At 41.2% G+C, this 19995-nt stretch overlaps 1 protein-coding gene across 3 annotated transcripts in view; it reads left to right on the top strand.

Annotated features, from left to right (window-relative positions):
• The first annotated feature begins 3002 nt into the window (after positions 1-3002).
• LOC306937904 (receptor-type tyrosine-protein phosphatase U-like) overlaps positions 3003-19995 on the top strand; it is an 88173-nt gene continuing 71180 nt past the window's right edge. For all 3 annotated transcript variants that reach the window (XM_079521931.1, XM_079521930.1, XM_079521932.1), the window contains exons 1-2: positions 3003-3042; positions 7352-7445. The gene's annotated coding sequence lies outside the window, so the exon portion shown is untranslated. The remainder of the gene's footprint in view (positions 3043-7351; positions 7446-19995) is intronic.

Consider the following 19995-nt stretch of genomic DNA (forward strand, 5'->3'; position numbering starts at 1 on the left):
CTCTAATCCGTCCTCTACCCCTGCTGTAAGAGACCGCTCACAGCTTCTTAATGTATATATCCCTCCCTCTGCGATAACTCGATAAGTGCTACTGTATGTAAGAGGACTGTGTTCTCACCCTCTCAATCTGGATGTATCTGGAATGCTACATTTACAATGTTAATGTCTACATAAATGTTCAGATTTCAAATATAAAGTGCTCACCCCCGGGGCCATGGACGATAGAATTTTGCTCGGGCGGGTATTGGCACCTGTGCATTCCGTATTGTTCAATAAAAAAGCATTTTTATCCGATGTGGGCATTTTCGCCAAAGATTATAATGCAACAGCGTGCAATAAACCGCCTAACCGATAGGATCGCGTAGTTGAAAGCATAATGGGGAAATTTTTACTTAAGCAATTCAAATGCTTTTTATCGAACAATATGGAATGCACGGGTGGGTGCTAATGCCCACACGTGCAAAATGCTAACATCCGTGGCCCTGGGGGTGAGCACTTTATCAGTTTGGTTAGTGATGTACAGTACAGAAAAGACTGCAAGCTCAGGCAGGTTGATGTTTAGCGCATAAGGGCAGGTTGGAGCTGGGACAGCTGCATCTAGGGGCCCATCACAGAGACTTCAGCCCTGCTTCCTCCATTAATCACCCTACAGGGCCTCTACTGGCTGTTGAGCCTCGATTTATACTAAAATGACATATTCTTATGTTGAAAATGCCTTACGTAGGCCTGGGCCATGGCTCAGTGGTCCAGGCACCTTGGCTGGTAATCCAGTCTGGCAGCGTGCCGCGGGTTCGACTCCCGATCCCGACGGCCTTTACTGCATGTCTTCCCTCCCATCTCTCTCCCCATTTCCTGTCAGCCTACTGTCTGTCCCTCCATAAAAATATATAAAATAAAGGCGAAAGCCAAAAAAAAGAAAGAAAATGCCTTACGTTTGAGAGGGAAAAAATAGTAGCAAACGTTCGTTTAGATTTGATACCCCAAGTTAATATAAAGAGCATCAGCAGCCATCTCCTTTTTAAGATAAGGGTCAAAGCATGGCTTTTAGAAAATGTTGCAGAATAGTATCATGTTTAACTATATTATCAATGAGATCACATGTATTTATGATGTAGGCAGTGTAGCTTTTGATTGTGTTATATATTGATTTAATAGTTTGCCTGTATGTATTTTGTATTTGTTGCAATGTTGTTTGTCCCAGACCAAGGACCACAACGAAAATAAGTCTGAAGACGGTATTGTGTGCTTCTTAGATGAACATGATGTACCTAACTTGTTTTTCTTGCTTGACGTCTAATAAAATAAAATCTAGCAACGTATACAAATTCAGATGCCATTCAGATGAATAATATTTTTTGTTGGCCAAATATGTTTACATACAAGGAATTTGACTTGCATAAATGTGTTCTCAGACACAGAAGAGCAGCGAGAAAAGGATAGAGATATGAAAGTACAAGATTAATGACAAAAGAAAATTCGACAAACCGAGATCACATCAAATTTAGCGCCAAATCACAGGAAAGGTTATGTCATGTCACATACTGTGACAAAACAGGAAAGGTTATGTCATGTCACATACTGTGACAGTGTGACCCCACCCTGTCACTGTTCACGTTTTGCTCATTACATGCCTGTCAGTAGCGCGCACTGGTTATATTAGGTAGGGTATGGACAAACAGATCCCCATCAGCTCTCTGTATATCTCTGTTCGGCCATCAAACCTGGTTCTTCTTCTTCTTCTTCTTGTGATTTCCGGCAGACTGGATGCCTTCCGGCACATTGCTGCCCTCCGCAGGTTGGGATTATATCCCCTTTGGTGTTCTCCTCAGTGAGAAATATTTACAGTGCCCACCCGAATTATCCCTTTACCGTCATTTCCCTTCTGTTACTCAGCCACATTGGTGCGAACCCCTCTCTCAGGGTACTGTCCAGCTCTTCAGCACTGATGTCTAACCTCCTAGCTGCGTCAAGCACCATTTTAATCCTTTCGGACTTGCTTTGTATTTCAACGGCACAGTTCACCACCATAGCTATGAAAGCCACTCATCTCCATTCCTCATCTCCACTGGTTCTTTTGGCTCTGCCGCTCGTTCCTCCACCTCCAGTCTCTTGACAGCATTGGCGTATGTCATGCCCTTTTCTTTTCTCCGTATCCTACTCACTGCCACTTCCTATCAAACCTGGTTCTTCTTCTTCTTCTTGTGGGGTTTATTGGCGGTTGGCAAACAAAACTGTGCATTACCGCCACCTACTGGTGTCTTTATTCCTCCTACCTATTGGATTCCTGAGTTATCTTACCACAACAAACCTATATTCTATCAATAAGACTGGTTACTCTCAAATATTCAAAAAGGTGCCTATAGCACCTGTCTCCTGACACTTTTCTTAGTATATTTACTAAGTCGTACCTTTCTTTTATTTCTGCTAAATTCTCCCTTAACTGTCTCCTTTCTCCTTCATACGCTCTACAGTTCATCATGACATGCTCAACTGTTTCCTCCTCCCCACAATGATCGCACCTCCCTGTATTGTGTTTCCCTATCATAAATAATGCCGCATTTAGGCCTGTATGTCCAAATCTTAAACGTGTTATTACCGTCTCTTCCCTTCTGCTCTTTCCTGCTCCCCTCTCCTCTCCTACTTTCCTCTGAATTCCATAAAACCATCAAACCTGGTTAATGGGTTCTGTGGCTTTAAATAGGTGGAAGCACAGCTGAGCACTAATTGGGCCAAACCAACTCCTGTCTGTGGATAGGGAGGATTATTTGTCACAGAGGGACACTGGACTCTAAAAAGAGGACCTTAGAAAACTATAGATTTGAGAAAGAAAAGATCTACAAGCTTAAATTAATTGAAATGTATGAAAATGTGTTTTGTGCCAAATCCAAGCAGATTTGACATGTTGTCGATCATGTTAACCCCTATCAATTGGTCCTGTCTGGTGGGAGGGACCATGGGGGGTATATAGCTGCAGAGATTTGGTATTCCAGTTAGTCTGCTGTCTGCTGTCTGCTGGACAAGAAGTTGTCAGTCTCTGAGGAGGTGATGGTTTGATTCATTTTTATAACCATGGTTGAAATGCATTTTTGTATCCAGATCTGTTGATGTATTATAATTTGCTTTGATTTGCTTTATTTTAAAAGGCCTGATTTATAGTACTTGTAATACATACATTATATAATAGTGGTTGGATTGATTACTTTATATTGATTTAGTTTATGTATATAACTAGAATTTTGCGGGCCTTCGGCCCGCTCATCCTAGCGCCATGGGAAGAAGGCAATGGCAACCCATGATGTTTTCATTTATGCATTTGCTTGGAAAGCGCAAAGTTGCCAAGCTGGCTGAGTGGCCTTGTTTGGTTTTGTGTATTTGCGTATGAAAGTGAGCATGGCAAGGCGCAGGAACAGTATACTGTGCTGTACTGTAAGTCTTTGTACTGTACTGTACTGTACTCATGTGTACTGTTGTTATTAGTGTTGTGTTTTTATTTTTTATTATTATTATTATTACATGGATTAATATTCTGATGTACTGTACTGTTGATATTATAGTTATTAGTGTTGTGTTCTTATTTTGTATTATTATTACATGGATTAATATTCTGATGTGAGCTTTCTGTACTGTACTCATGTCTCATGTGTACTGTACTGTTCTCTGTACTGTTGATATTATTGTTGTTATTAGTGTAGTGTTCTTATTTTGTATTATTATTAGCGTTTTGTGGCGTGTGTGTGCGTGCCATTTGATACACATCCCCCACACACACACACACACACACGTGTCTGCAGTGACACTGCGTTGTACGTAGCTGTTTTGTGTTGCAGCGCGTTGTTGCAGCGCGCGCGTGTGCGTGTAGTGTTGGTGTTGTTGTTCTTATCCATATATGCGCCTCGGTTCGTCCCGTTTGTACCACGCCAGGTGTCGACACGGTCATGTTTGCATTATTTTAACTGTATGTAATCGCGGCGCTCTCCATGTTAGAATCAGTGTGTGCGGTGTGTTATTTTTCTTCTTTGTGTGTGTGTGTGTGTGTGTGTGTGTGTGTGTGTGTGTGTGTGGGGCTGGCAAGCGTTCGTCTTGTTGTTATTCTAATGTGTGTGTAGTGTGTAACGTCCGGTGGTGCAATCGGAAGTGAGAAAGGTAACATAAAAACTGTCGTGGGTCACGTGGTGGGCTTTGAGCAAATGGAAGAGGGAATGTAGTGTTGCCAGGTCCGTGTATTGTAAGCGAGTGGTAGTGTGTGTAAGTAGCGTGTTCAATGGCATATTTTCTGTGCTTGTTTTCATAGACGTGGCAACAAATTAGCAACAGTAGCCAATGGGAAAAAAGATTCAGTGTTGCCAGGTCCACGAGTGTTGTAGTGTGTGTGAGTAGCGTGTTGTATGGCATTTTTTCTGGGCTTGTTTGCATAGACCTGGCAACAGTGTTCCGTGGCCCGTGTGTGAGTGTGTGCGTGCGGGGGTGTCGGTGCTTGTGGCGTTTTTGTGTTTATTATTGATATTGATATTGTTTGAGTCTGGACGGGAGCCGGCTTTAGTGGCAGTGCAATGACAATTTTTACGCGGGTGGTGTTGAGTGTCGGCGTGCAGCGCGACATGAGGAGATAGGCATGGATCGACGCGGAGGGTAAGTCTGTGACGTCTGTAGTGTGTTGCAGTGTGTGGTGCAGTGTGTCAGTGACAGTAGTGTAGTAGCTGTTGACTTTGGGTCCCTTTTCCTGGGTTGGGTACAACTTTTTGGGTACAACTTTTCAAATGTATATTAGATATATACTTGTGTTTGAATACATTTTTATTTTCTATTACAGATATTTCTGTCTCCTCTGTATTTGGTTATGCCACTTATATGCACTTGGGGAAAATAACACCTTGTTAAAACTCTGCCCAACTGAGACAGGGGTGTGATATATATATATATAATCTATCTCTTACTTAATGTACATCCACACAACAATTCCCCATGAGCAACACGGACAAACCCTTTAACTGTGATAAACTGGATGGAAACCTGTCTGTATGTCGGAGGTCATCTGTATTGAACGGTTGGATTGAGAGAAAGGGAGACCATCTAACGGGTGGGTAAGAAAGAAAGCTTAATAGTGCATTTATGCTGGCAAGATAGAACAGAGACTCTAAGATGTGTGGAAGTTAAGTTGTTTGCGGATTAGTTGAGCGTGGTGTGGTGCCAAGGCTGACATCAAAGCAGAGAAGCTCTCCACATATCCAAGACCTGCTAGTGTCCTCCTAGCTGGTGCTCTTGTTCCACAAATTGCCTCATCTACCTTTAGAAGTGGAGAACAATCGATTCACTCACACTGATTTATTTATCCCCTTGTTGTTCACGGCGATCCAGTCCTGAGAGACATCTCACTGATGTTATTTTGGGTCCAGAGGTGGATCCAACTGTGGGTGGTTTGTGTGTCTGTGTTGCAGAACAGTGCTTTGGAACTATACTCATCTCTCTTGTGATGAGGAATTACCAATTCTACCACTCTAATTATATATTTTTTACTTTCTTGGTTATGTCGAGTGATTCCAATGTTAGTCATGTTCTCAGTTGTCGAGAAAAGCACAAATAATTAGCACTTCACTTTTGGCAAAACTGAAATTCATATTTGTATTAATCCATATAAATGCCAAAAACAACCACTCACCACTACACACAAACATGCACGCAATGCTACATATACGAATGGACACACACACACACACATTTCTAATTACATGGGCTTGCCCTCCCCATAAGCTCATTTTGGCTGTGAGAATAGCACGCCACCTGAAGGCAGAGGAGCATGATGGGAAAGGAGGATGGGTCTTAATGAGGGAAAATCAGTGGAATGTGTCTGATGGTGGCATTTCATTTCTTCTCTCTCTCTCGCCACAGAGCCCTGCTCCACCACTCACCCCATCTCATCCTCACACGGCTGCATAGACACAGCACCACAACCAATTAAATACTCTAAGTGTGTGTGTTATTACTCATATCATGCTGCAAGTTTTTGCACCTATTTTCACCTGCTACTCTCCCTGCACTGGAACTGTATGGGAGGAGACACATTTGGTTTCACTTAACCCTAGAACACTAACGTTAAACTGTCACACCATCAATAACAACGATGCATGATAATCTGAGGTACTCTTCTTTAATATGTGGGAGTATAGGGATTTATTTTGTACACTATCACTAATGTTGGGTGAAAATCACCTGCCTGCAAAAAAGTGAGGGGAACTCAAACATCATCATACATCACAGTCCGTGCTCAGCCAATCAAATCATTATGTGGTACACATGAGCTGGGCATAGGAGGGGCTTAGCGTCCCTCAAAAAAACACACTTGTGTGAACTTGAAGTGAGTGGCGCTCTTATCGTCTTACATCGCATTCCGTGCTCAGCCAATCAAATCGGCCAAACTGTGCTATACACAAACACACAAAGTACAATCCTCTCAAATGTGATATACACAAAGCTGGGTATAGTCAAAAAATCACACCCGTGTGAACTGAGTGGTGTAACGTCTTATAGACTGATCAGCTGTGGTCTGACGTAATGTCTGACGTAATGAAATCACACCCGTGTGAACTGGGTGACCATAGCAACCGTGCTCATTTTTTGAGAACAGACAGACAGACAGACAGACAGACCAACAAAGCCAGTTGTAGGAGTGGTTTACACCACTCAAAAACAGGGATGGGGACAGGGAAACAAACCTACCTTCCACTATGTCAGTGAGCATCCTGAAGGAACCCAAGGACCCAACCCCCATCAGACATTTCATGATTATGAAAATCACATGAATACAATTGTGTGGCTGGAATTCACCCTATAGGGTTAATCCCGTTACAGCTGGACTGTGAGGTACACATTTGACCCACTATCTTCCATACTGCTGATGTGACAAACACAACAGCCTGTGGATTGTGTGATGATGGAAGCTGAGAGACTGGAATGAACACCCAGTGAGATGGTAGATGGAGCTGGCGGGTCACCATGACAGACTGAGTCCTGCTGGGTTCTCCTCCTATGGCCTGTCATCTGTAACATGCTGTCCTTTCCTCACCACAGGTCTAAATGGAATGTGATTTAGCTTTTAGCTGGAAGGATTGTGTATAGGATTGGTTCACAAAGGTATTTTCTGAGGGCCTGTCCTGTGGTGATGTCAGCTGTATGCGCTGCTGTTAATGATGGTTATCATCTGGTCTCTGTCTCGCAACAATTTACCCCCTTACCATGAAACAAGACAAAGACGGGAAGCTATAGCCTTTCCTGGAGGTGTTATTTCCTCCAATAATGTACAGTAATGTTGTACCAAATACAGTAATGTTGTTACATTTCTCTTCCCTCTGTCCAGCTCGTGTGAGTACCGCCAGGGACAGGAAGACGACTTGACTGGCAGGTGATCAGAACCTACAACTGGCCGCACTCCACTCCTGACCTTCTACCAGGTAGGATATGAAAACATTTACACTTACGATCACTCTACCCCTGACCTATGAGTGTATAAAAACCATGTATAAATGCAAGCCACCATAATAGAGGAAGTTGATCTGTCCACCCTACTATTACCAACTTTTCAAAGTATGTTAACTAATCAGCAGAATCTGAAAATGTCAATGAAAGTTGATAAAAACATACTTTGGGTATGTCATAACCCCACACGGGTATACAGTAGGACTAGTAATGATGCACCCTATATGCACACAAGTATGTGGTAGGTTGTGAAAACATTTACCATTATCATCCCCATTATGTGCAAGTTGAATAAATAAATAAACCCTAGATGGTTTATTAACCACGTAATGTGATATGCGATGCATTGTGAGTGTGTAATTAATTTGCCCATTGACATGCTGAAAACAGGGACCCCAGGAAGAAAATAGTTAATTCCCTGTGTCTTATTGTGTCTTATTTTGGATATATTGTACCTGTCAGGTGGAAGCCTCATACATCCAAAACTGTTACTTTTCGGGATTCAAATTCAGCAGAAGCAAAAGTAGCAGATTTACACGCTCAAATACGTGTGGCTTCACGCCTCGAGCTTGCAGATATGCTGCTTTTGATGCTTTCGTGTGATGCTGCAGTATGATCAAGTAGGGCGTTAATTTATGAAAAAAAGCTACAAAAAGTTAGAACATCAAGAATTCGAGATGAGAGGTGTCTGCCCAACAACAGCGATGTTTGGCACAGAAGGGTTTAAACCATGCCCATTCCTGGATTTTGAGATTGGTTGCCTAACCGCGTGCCTAATGTGCCCAAAGTGTGCCTGTGGGAAGGCTTAATGATGCAGGTATTCACTGATTGTTTTTTGATTGATGGCAGAGTCTACAGTGTAGACTCTCCAAATGCAAGTGTGAATATATACTGCAGGACAGTTGGAGAGACAATTCATCATAGTCATTGTTATGTATAGACTCCCGTCCAATCCCAGGATTGATTACAGGCTTTTGGTTCATACTGTATAGCTTTGATTATTTTATTTATTTATTTATTTTCTATGGAAGGACCACGTTATTCCAACCAGTTCCCTCCATCGGGTGACCCGGCTGGCCAGGGGGAGGCAGTATAGAGACCAGGATTACAGTACATTGCATGTTTTTTTTGTGCGGGGAGAACATGCAAACTCCACACAGAATGCAAATTCCACTTTGATTCTTACCAGACCAGCCGTTGTGTGCAAAACAATAAACACTTTCATTGTGAAGTGTGAAACAGTCCATTACTCTGGTCTTAACTATATGGATCTGATCAGGACATATTGACCCCAATCAGTTTCAATGATTACAAATGATCCATCATTTGTATGTTTGACACCATTGCATTCTGTTTGTCTCAGACATTTTTCACAACTTGCGATATCAAGACATGTATATGTAGCAGTGGCTAAAATGTTGACCTGAACTGCATTTTGCTGTTTTTGACAAACCTCTAATAAAAGATTTCAGTTTTGTTATCCATTTTTTCACCTGGTGCCAATGCCTAAACTGTAATCATGGGCGCTACTCGGGCAGCAGTGGCCGAACGGTTTGCGGAGCGGTCTTGATACCGGAAGGTCGCCAGTTCGAATCCCCGGACCGGCACGTTAAAATTACCACAGCTGAAGTGCCCTTGAGCAAGGCATTGAACCCCTACCATGAAATGTTCTATGAGCAGGGTGTGGCTGTAAACAAGCATCTCGAGCTTAGTCCACTTCCCTGGGTAAACAAAGAACTTTACTTTGCTTTGCTTACTCTACCTCTGCCAACCTGGGGACAGACCCAAAATGAGCTCATGCTTCATTCAATGCATGAGGAGTGAGCAGGCCAGGTCTCATTTCTTTCTTTTTTTTTTAACAATATATTTATTGCATTTTTCTTTTTTTTAAACAAACAGACAATACAACAGAACAATATACAATACATAATACAGACAGTACAATTACTTAAAAACAAACAAACAAAAACAAAACAAACATACAGTACATACATATAAATACAGTATATTAAAACAAAATAAGGGCACTTAGACTGGTAACAACAACAAGACCAAATAGCTGCATAGAGTACAATTAAACACTTTCAGTTTCAACCATTAAATAAGACAAATCATTAACCGTAATATACTGGATAAACCGTCCCCATATCCTATCAAACATCTCTTGTTTATTTTTCAGCGTATAAGTGATTCTTTCCAGAGGAAGACACAATGACAGCTCCCTAAACCACTGAGCAATACTGGGTTTGCCTACCTTTTTCCACGATAAAGCTATAGCCCTTTTGGCTTGTAGTAAACATAAATCTAGAAATCTTTGTTCGCTACTCTGAATCTTATGGCCAGGTGGATAAAGACCTAATAGAAACAGTTTCGGGTCAAGCTCAATATTTATCAACAATATCTTCTGAATCTCCCTCCTTACTTCTCCCCAGAATTCTTTCACTCTTGGGCATGCCCACAGACAATGGAAAAGTGTACCTTTGTCTTTACCACATCTGATACAAGTATCTGGAATATCTGCACTAAATTTATTTAATTTCTCTGGAGTGATATACACCCTCATCAGCCAATTATATTGCAATAGTTTTAACCGAGTGTTACCCGTCTGGGATTGAGCCTCCGTACAGGCCGTGCTCCACTCTTCCAGTGTCAATTCCTCTTGCAGATCAGCCTTCCATGCATTATATTTAGATTCAGAGGATTCGGGAGAGAATTCTACTAACATAGAGTATAAGTCAGAAATTATGCCCTTATTAAAGGGGTTTCTGATAAGCTCTTTCTCTATTATTGACAAGGGAGGGAGTGTCAGAGAGTTCACCTGTTTAACCCCTATAAAGCTTCTGAGTTGTAAATACTTAAAGAAGTGTGTACGAGGTAAATTGTATTTAGCAGCTAGTTCATCAAAAGAGAGTAGATTCCCCCTTTTGTCAAAAACATCCTTCCATTGTTTAATCCCTTTCTCAGCCCATATCTTGAAGCCCCCATCCGCCCTACCTGGGGTGAAATGTTCATTTCCCCAAATTGGGCTGAATCGAAAACTGGGTTGGATATCCAAAAGATACAGTCTGACATCCTGCCAAACTTTAATCATGTTTTTAACAATAGGATTAGCGGTATATCTTTTCAGTTCTCTACTCGAATTAGAGTAGAGATATTCGGGCAGCGGGAGCTTCAAAGAGTATGATTCAATGTTCCTCCACGTAGGGGATCCCCTCTCTGTATAATAGAACATTATAGTTCTCAACTGAGCTGCCCAATAGTACCATAACACATTAGGGCACTTTAGCCCTCCTCTATCATAAGGTAGATATAACAGCGATAAACGGAGCCTGGGGCGTCGGTTATTCCAAATAAAATTACGAAACAATTTTTCCATCTTAGTAAAAAAACCGTCAGGAGGCGGCAAGGGGATATTCTGAAACAAATACAACAGTTTAGGGAGTGTGTTCATTTTGAGGATATTTATTCTACCTATAAGAGAAATTGGAAGGTTTGACCATCTGTCCAACGCCTCAGTAATAGACTCTATAATTGGGTTATAATTCTGATCTACCACATCTTCTAGTTTAGGGACAATCTGGATACCTAAATAGGTAAATTTGTCTACCGTTCTAAAGTGACTTGTGTAATTCGGCGGATTAGCTCTCTCTTTTGGGTTAAGGAGCATTATAGAAGATTTTGAATTGTTAACTTTATAACCGGATATACTGCCAAATTGCTTAATGAGCTCCATAAGCCTTGGTATTGACTGTTCCAGATTTTTTAGAAAAAGAATCACATCATCAGCATATAAAGCAATTTGATGATCAAACCCGCCAATATTTATACCTGTAATTCTTGTACTTCCCCTCACCGCTACAGCAAAAGGCTCTATTGCGATTAAAAACAAAAGGGGGGATAAAGGGCATCCTTGTCTGCAGTCCCTACCTATCCTTAATTGCTTTGATACAATATTATTGGTGATTACTTCTGCATAAGGGTTGTTGTACAAGAGTTTGACCCACCTACAAAACTTTTCTCCGAGGCCAAAGCGCTCCAAAAGTTCAAACAAGTAAGGCCATTCGACTCTATCGAATGCCTTCTCTGCGTCCAGTGACAGTAAGGCAGTATCTGGCGCCCCCTTCTGGTCATGTAAAATATTTAGGACCCTCCTCACATTATGAAATCCCTGTCTTCCAATCATAAAACCGTTTTGATCTCCCGTTATGATTTCAGGTAATAAAACCTCTAGTCTTTTGGCCATAATTTTACAAAGTATTTTTAAATCTGAATTCAATAGGCTAATAGGCCTCATATTTTCACATTTATCGTTTGATTTCCCCGGTTTTGGGAGAAGGGTGATCAGGGCTCCTCTCAGAGTAGGCGGGAGTATACCAGTCTGGAAAGATTCTGAAAACATTTCCAGAAGGGGTGTTTTAAGTTTGGATATGAACTTTTTGTAGATATCAATAGGCAGGCCGTCTGGTCCAGGCGCCTTTCCAGAGTTCATACACATTATAGCCTCAGCTATTTCCCCTAGAGTTAAACCTGCCCCCAGCTTTGCATTATCTTCCTCTGCTATCTTGGGTAAGTTAAGGTTGTCCAGAAATGAGTCCTGTTGTGAATGTCCCTGTGATAATTCAGAGCTATATAATCTTTCGTAATACTCTCTAAACGCTTCATTTATTGCAACAGGGTCTGCCACTGTCTCCCCAACACTGTTTTTTAGGATTGTAATGGATCTTTCTGTTTGGAGTTTTTTAATGCGCCATGCCAGCACCTAGCCCGCTTTCTCTCCTTGGTCAAATATAGATTGTTTAAGCTTTAGTAAGTTAGCAGCTGCTTTAGAGGCTGACATTTCATTAAATTGAGATCTCAACAACAACAACTCTTGGTGTAGTTTAGGGCAGGGGTTTTTGAAATAAATATTCTCTACATTTTTAATTTTTGACTCCAATAATAATCTTTTTTGGTTGGCCTTTTTGGACTTTGAACTGGTAAAGTTAATTATTTGTCCCCTTATAAATGCCTTAAATGCTTCCCATCTAGTGCAGGCTGACGTTTCAGTAGTATTAACTGCAAAGTACATGTCTATTTGCTGCTCTAGAAAGTCCATCAGCTCTGAATCCTGCAACCATTTGGGTTGGAATTTCCATTTAGGGGGATCCCGCCTCAGACCCGGATCCACATAGATCAGGCTGTTGGGAGCATGGTCCGAAATTAAAATGCTGTCATATGTGCAATCCTTAATTTTGTAGGCCAAATTTGCAGAGATTAAATAGTAATCAATACGGCTATAAGAGCCATAGGTTTTAGAGAAACAGGAGTACACCAAAGTGTCAGGGTATTTTTCCCTCCAAATGTCTTTCAAATTAAGTTCCTTAATAAATTGATGAATTATTTCCCTACTCCTTTTATGAGATTTATCCGATTGAGATGATCTATCCTTGTCTGGCATCAGAGTACAATTCCAGTCTCCCGCAATGATGTAATGCCCTTTAAGTGATGTCAAAAGAATAAAAAGATCGCTGAAAAACTTCGGGTCATCTGCATTTGGTGCATAAATATTGACTAAAATTAAACTTTCTGTAAAGAGAGTGCCTTGAACGATCAAGTATCTACCCATTTTGTCTGGTATTACCCTTGTGACCTTAAAAGGAATAGACCTGTGCACAAGAGTCAAAACTCCTCTAGCCTGAGTATTAAAGGGTGCTGAGAAAACCTCACCCTGCCACCTCCTCCTAATCCTAAGATCCCCGCTTGCCTCCAAATGAGTCTCCTGTAAAAATATTATTTTAGACTGTAAATCTTTCAGTCTCCCCATAACCTGTTTAACTTTTTTGAGTTTTTGCAACCCTCTGCAGTTCCATGATGTGAATTTAACTTCTAATCCACTGGTCATGTCTGTTGACTTTAAGTAAAAGTATAATTAAAGTGTCATAGTTCAAACCCAACCCTGTACCCTTATACCGTAAACTCAAAACATACACATAAACCAAAAAAGACCTCACATAAAACACACAAATAACACAACCCTTGAAGCCCCTTAACAAGACTTCTTTCCCCCCCCCATCCATTGGCTTCGGTACAGCCGAAATCTGTTCCACCCTTGTGGAGGAACAGTCAAACAACGCTGAACGATTCTGGATCTACTCTCTTCCCTCCGTTAATTAAATGAAAACAGTCCCTGTCAATCAAAGCCTTAAAACAATGGGCAGTGCAAATCATAACCATAGTAACCCTCGTAACCTGTAAACCCAAGCATTTCTCGGTTCCATTTTTTTTTTTTTTTTTTTATAGTAATACACATAATACATATGATAGCCATTTTTTAAATCATACATATTATACCAATTATAACACTTGTTAATCATGGCTCTTATCAGTTGTAATTGTCATTATTTCCCTGAATTTTTATTTGAATTTTAGCCTAAAATAATTTAAACTCTGTATAATGGTTTAATTTAGCTACATATGTAATAGTATAACCAACATAAACCATACCTAACTTCAGTAAATGTTGTCAACATGGATTGTCAAATTACCCTTCTATTTTAAATCCAAGCCACTGTAAACTCAGTGTATCCACAGGTCAGGAAAACACATGAAACCTCTGAATGCTGCAGGGGGCAGCATACACCAAAGTTACCCAACCACTCTAGCCTAAATACACCCGGAGGTGAAACAAAATGGTGCCGCGAGATGCACCCTGGGACATTGAGTACCGCGAAATGCATCTTGGGATATTGAGTGCTCATCCCCAACAACACAACCAAACACATGACCAACCCCACACTAGCGCACCAACCCTTCCACCCTCTCATTATGTCAACATATTCACCTTCTTTTTAAAACAACAAACGAAATATAAACCGTAAAACGAGCGTGTATTCTGTCTAAATAGTGGCGAGATAGAAAAAAGAAATAAATAAATAAAGTCACTAAGCACAACCAGCGCAAGCACCGGAGCATTTTTCAAGCCGTGTTCAGATAATAAGAAAAAAAAAAGAAGTCAGTCTCCAGTGATTACTAGCCTGCGCCCCCAACTCTACTAGACAATTGTACAACAGTTCCATAAACCCGGTTTACACATTTAAGTAAATAAACTTCTAGGATAACATAATAAAAAAAAAAAATAATAAAGTCAGTCATATGTGGATTCAGGACATTGCGCGATTGAATAGTTTGTGATGGTATGGTCAATGTATCAATGCCATTAGATTAGTGACACACTTGCTTCAGTCCCATGAACCCCATATACGTTTGTAAAATAAATATAAAATAAAGTGCAAAAATTTAAGCTTGTGATAACCCCGCCTAGATTAAGAACAGTATAGTAGCAAAGGATGTGAATGAATATTTCGATTGAAGTTTAGCCCCCGAGGCTAGTCAAAAGCTTACCAAGCTAGCAAGCTAGCCCGCACATCTTTCTACTCATCTTCGTCCCGTCCCAGACCTCCTGAATCTCCTTCTCCGGCTCCTGGCGCTGGCGGTTCCCCCTCTCGTCTCCGATCCGCTTTAATTCGCCCGGCGAAAATCGCTGCATCCTCAGGATTGTTGAATGAATGCGTTCGGTCCTTGTAGGTCACCAGGAGCTTGCAGGCCGGTAGTTGTATCCCACAGCGTAATTCCATGTCGCGGTACGCCTGTCTCACCTCGTCGAATCCCTTCATCTTCTTGTGGATGTCGGTCGGCAGATCTCTGTGGAACCTCACTGGATTATTCTTGCAGAGTATTTGTTTTTTGGTTTTAGCTGCGTTCCAAACTGCCATCAAGTCTCGGTCGTTCAGAAATTGCATGATGAGAGGCCTTGGTGGAGCATTTGGACCCCTTCTCGGTCCGACTCTGTGCACCCTTCCAAGGAACACTTTTGCAGTTAGTGTGATACCAAAAGCCTCTGGGATCCATTTCTCCATGAAAGTGCAGGCATTATCCCCTTCAGATTGTTCCGGTAAAAGTACTAATCTCAAATTACATCGTCTGGACCTTGTTTCAGCATCCAGAGCCATTTGTTTCAAGTCTTTGTTCTGTCTTTCGAGGCGTGCTACCTTGGTCAGCAGGCCAGTCAGCGTGTCTTCGGTCTCAGAAATGCGAGTTTCTGCAGTTTCGATCCGTTCCACGCAGTCCCCCACTTCTTTTCTAATTCTTTCAATTGCAGCCAGCACCACATCAAATCTGTTGGAAACTTCTGTTCTTGATTCTTGGATTGCATCAAGGATTACTTGCAACTGCGGCCCGGTTCCCCTGCCTTCGTCACCGGTGGTTTCCTCCTCATGGTCCGCCATTATGCTGCTGCTGGCTTCCCCAGTTTGTTTGGGCGAGGCAAAATCTATTTTAGACTGCGTTTTACCGCGACGACTGCTTTGTGGTTTTGCTTTCTTCATTAGTGTAACGATTAGGCATGTGAATGTTCACTTTTAGCAGTGGACTGTTTTAATATTATCAGGATTTCAATAACTTTTTAACGGAGGTACGAGACACACGTCTGCTTAGCGTGCCGTCATACCGGAAGTTCCCAGGTCTCATTTCTGAATGATTACTGCATGTTTTTTGTGAGGGTACCTACCCTCTATAACTATTATATGTGAACATTTCCATTTCTACCCCTATTCTTAAATGTGAACGTTTCAATTTCTACCCCTTGAGCAGTTGAGATCTTAGGACGATTTGCCATTTGAAAATAACATGTTTTGTTTGTATTGATCACCAACTTAAGTAGAGTTAAGCATGAAGCATACAGCTTTGTGATGACCACACCTGCCGTGTGGTCCACTTAAATTAGAAAATATTAGAATATGTCAAGAAACAAGTGGTATTCAATTACTCATTGAATGAGAGTTTACTGAGTTCTGGTGGTGGAAGGATTAGTAGCAAATTGGTGACAATCCTGATGATTTACTGCATTAATATTCAATTAATCAACACTGCAGGATGATTAAAGACTGTTGTGGTACCACGCCTATATAATGAGACATTGCATAAATAGATAATTACAGTAACATGTGGGTGAGTTCCTGCAGCATCGCAGGCATGCATTAATGACGATGAACACCCTCTCGTGTAATATTGCAATTATACAGTTGTATAAAAAACATGTTTTTTTAATGACAGATGTAGCCACTACGACCACAAATGTCCCAAGAAACTAGCTAACCTAGGCACCGAGTCTGCTGCGCTCTGGGAGAAGAGACCAGGTGATTTATTTGTTTTGATTAGGTGTTCCAATACCGTGGTTTAAGCACGGCTAGAAAGCTGTTTCAACCAATCACATTGCTTCCTCGAACCGACCTGTTATAATAGTAGGTAATTGATTTCTGAACCATGCCATACTTTCCCCTAACTGAATTAAAGGACCGCTTCACCACTTTCTTCATATAATTGGTCCTCACTAATGTTCATGATAAAATACCAAAACATTTTTCTTATTGTCTCATAGGAGGGCTGTGGGCAGTTCAGAAACCCATCCACCAGTGACATCATCGATACCAAGCTAATAGAAACTGAAATCATGAACGTATTGACGACCAATTACATGAAGATAGGTTGAAAAGTGGTGCCCCCCCCCCCCCCCCCCCACACACACACACACACACACAGGGTGATATTCATATAATAAATATTCTGAACTGAGTGCACTCATTAATCTCCCCCACACACATTTAATGAATGTGATAAAATAATATATGCCAAAAGACAATCGCCTCATTCTCCGGTAATACATTTCCAGATAGTATCTGTGTCTCTAAAGCAATAAACCTTGTAGCATAGTGATAACTATATGCTCCAAAAGAAACTGCAATTGAGACAACAGCTTAGTTTATTGGGCACCAACAAATCAATAGCATTGATTTGCGCCCACAAACAAACAGACCACCAATCACATGAACCAGTGCATCTGATAAGAAAATTGCATGATCTCAGCCTTCTACTGTTGTCACTGTCCAGACTATGGGAGGTTTCCTTTCAGGTTTGAGTCATATCTATCTTCATTCCTTCATACCTTCACAACATTTCACCAGGGTGCGTACATACTAAAGTAAAAAAAAATCTACAATAGAAGTCTTGTATGACATTGTCTAGACACATTAATAATGTGCGTCCAATATGCAATTGCACTTAGACAAGTCTTGCTGTTTTTTTTTAATTGACACATTAATAAATAGATAGGAAATATGAACCCTTCTTCTGTTGAGTCATCATAACTTGCTGGTGGACAGGGCTACTGTATATATGGACATATCAGTGGAATGAACAGGGGTGGTGACAGACTGACAGCACACAATAAAATCACGTGGTTAATAAACTGATTTTGTACTTGGAATAAGTCATAAAATATTTGTTTTCTCTCCTTTTTATTTGATGTAATCATGGTGAAGTAAAATGAGTGGTTGGTAGCAGAGCATCAGATATTTTTATTTGTATTATTATTATTTTTTTGCAACCCATTTTTTTTCACCCAGTGTCAATTATATAATGTAATCCTGGGCGCTACACTTCCTCTGCCAACCTGGGGAGAGCAATGGACTGACCTCATCACTGCGTGAAAAGAGGAGTTAACGGGCAATTATGGGCACTGTATTTTGCTCGTAAGTTTAGCGGGCATATAAAGTTAATATACGGTAATATACAGGTGTGATGGTACAATTTGGGAGTTTACGGGAGTTTGTTGGAAAGTTTAATGGGAGTTTCCTGTAATATACACATCCGTATTCCAAGCTTCTTGCGCAGTGCATGCTTCCTTCTATGCATGAGTCCAAGCTGCTTCTTTTCACCTGACCGCATTTCCCCGGCCGGACGTAGCGCGTGGAAGGAACACGTTATTCCGACCAGTTCTTTTCCCCTCCATCAGGCGCTCCGGCTGGCCAGGGGGAGGCAGTTTAGAGACCATGATAAATATGATATGAAATGAAATAAAGTAATTTATATGGCAATATTTTCGTGATTCCATACCAGATTTTGATGGTATTGAAAAATCATATCTAGGGGATTTCTAATAATACTACCCAAGCCTATAGGATCATCAGAAGAATGCAGACAGACATCTATTTTATATAAGCATTATATTTACACAGCTGCAGGGACAGGGAAAACAAACATAATACTCTTCTCCCGGCCAAGAATTATATTTAGAACCCAGGGACGATCAATATAGCATAATACGGTATGTAAGTAGGCTACAGTCTACAAATGCTTCAGACTGGCCTACCATCCTGTCATAATGATCTTCCCTTCCAGGGCTAAAACACAACGCTCATTTGCCTCATCAGAAATGGGTTTGTGCTGAGATCCCTCATTGTGAGTCATGGTTTGATTTATCCCGCGCTGCGCTGATGATTCAGGCAGCAGAACAGAACCATGCAGTGAGTAGGCAGTCCGTGACATGCTGCTATAGCTAACCATTCTCGGTTCATGCTTGAACAATGTGATCTGACTGACCAGCTTGTGTGATCACAGCTTAGAACTAACCAGCAGAAACAGAATGACTCTTTATATTGTAAATGTCTTATTAACCCAGAGCAGTTGGTTCATATTCTAGCATTACATCTACAGTCAGCATTGTTGGTGTTTGAGGGCTAGTAGTGTCTGTTGTGGAGGTGTAATGAAAGAACAATGGTGTGTGATGTGGAGGTGTAATGAAACAGCCACACTCTGAATTTCACTCCTTGCCCAGTGCTCGGATGAAAAGCTTTGCTCCTTGTGAAGCTGGTGGGCCTGTCAATTGACGAAGCAACCAATTCATTTTCTTTTGATTGGGGTGAGACACCGTGAGAGAGTAGTAAAGTAGTAGCTTTTCCCCTCCGGTGGAGATAAAACTTGTAATTGTCAGTTTGATTGGCTTACTAGAAACTCCTCTGAGCTTTGAGGCAAGTGGTCATTTTAAATCAGCCTGCGGGAAAGTCTAGACATTGTGTGTGTGCGTGCGTCCGTCCGTCTGTCCGTCTGAATGAAACCTAATTAAAAAAACAAGACGATTTACCATGCTGTATCTTACAGTACTTCTCTTTTATCTGTATCTTATTTGCTCTGCCGCATTTGGCGACTGAATTTCCCCCCGCAGGATCAACAAAAAAGGCCTGTCTGTCTGTCTGTCTAAGGGACAAAATGAATGAATTAAAATATTCTTATCGCTGATCAGTTTAGAGCTGTTTGCCCCTGCTGAAGTGTTAAGTTAATTGCTAGCCTGGGTTATCTGCAGAGTTGGCTGCTAGCCTGGGTTATCTGGAGAGGTGGCTGCTTAGCCTGGGTTATCTCAAAGCGTTATCTGGGGGGGAAAATAATAATTTATTCATTAATTTATTAATTTATGAATTAATTGTAATTAACATTGTTCTAATGACAGACCTGCAGGTACATTTATCACGGGGAGCAGAGAGCAGCATTCTGTCAGTGACGACCCCATAAAGACACATCTTTAAGATGTGAATCAGGTGGTTAATAACCACCTGAATCATTATGTCAGGATAGCATTGATTCCTGTTGTTTATGAATGACACACTCCCATTCATCCCAATGTTGTAATTACATATTTACAGTTTTCATCCTGCT

The sequence above is a fragment of the Electrona antarctica genome (assembly GCF_951216825.1).
Source record: "Electrona antarctica genome assembly, chromosome: 15".
NCBI lineage: Eukaryota > Metazoa > Chordata > Actinopteri > Myctophiformes > Myctophidae > Electrona > Electrona antarctica.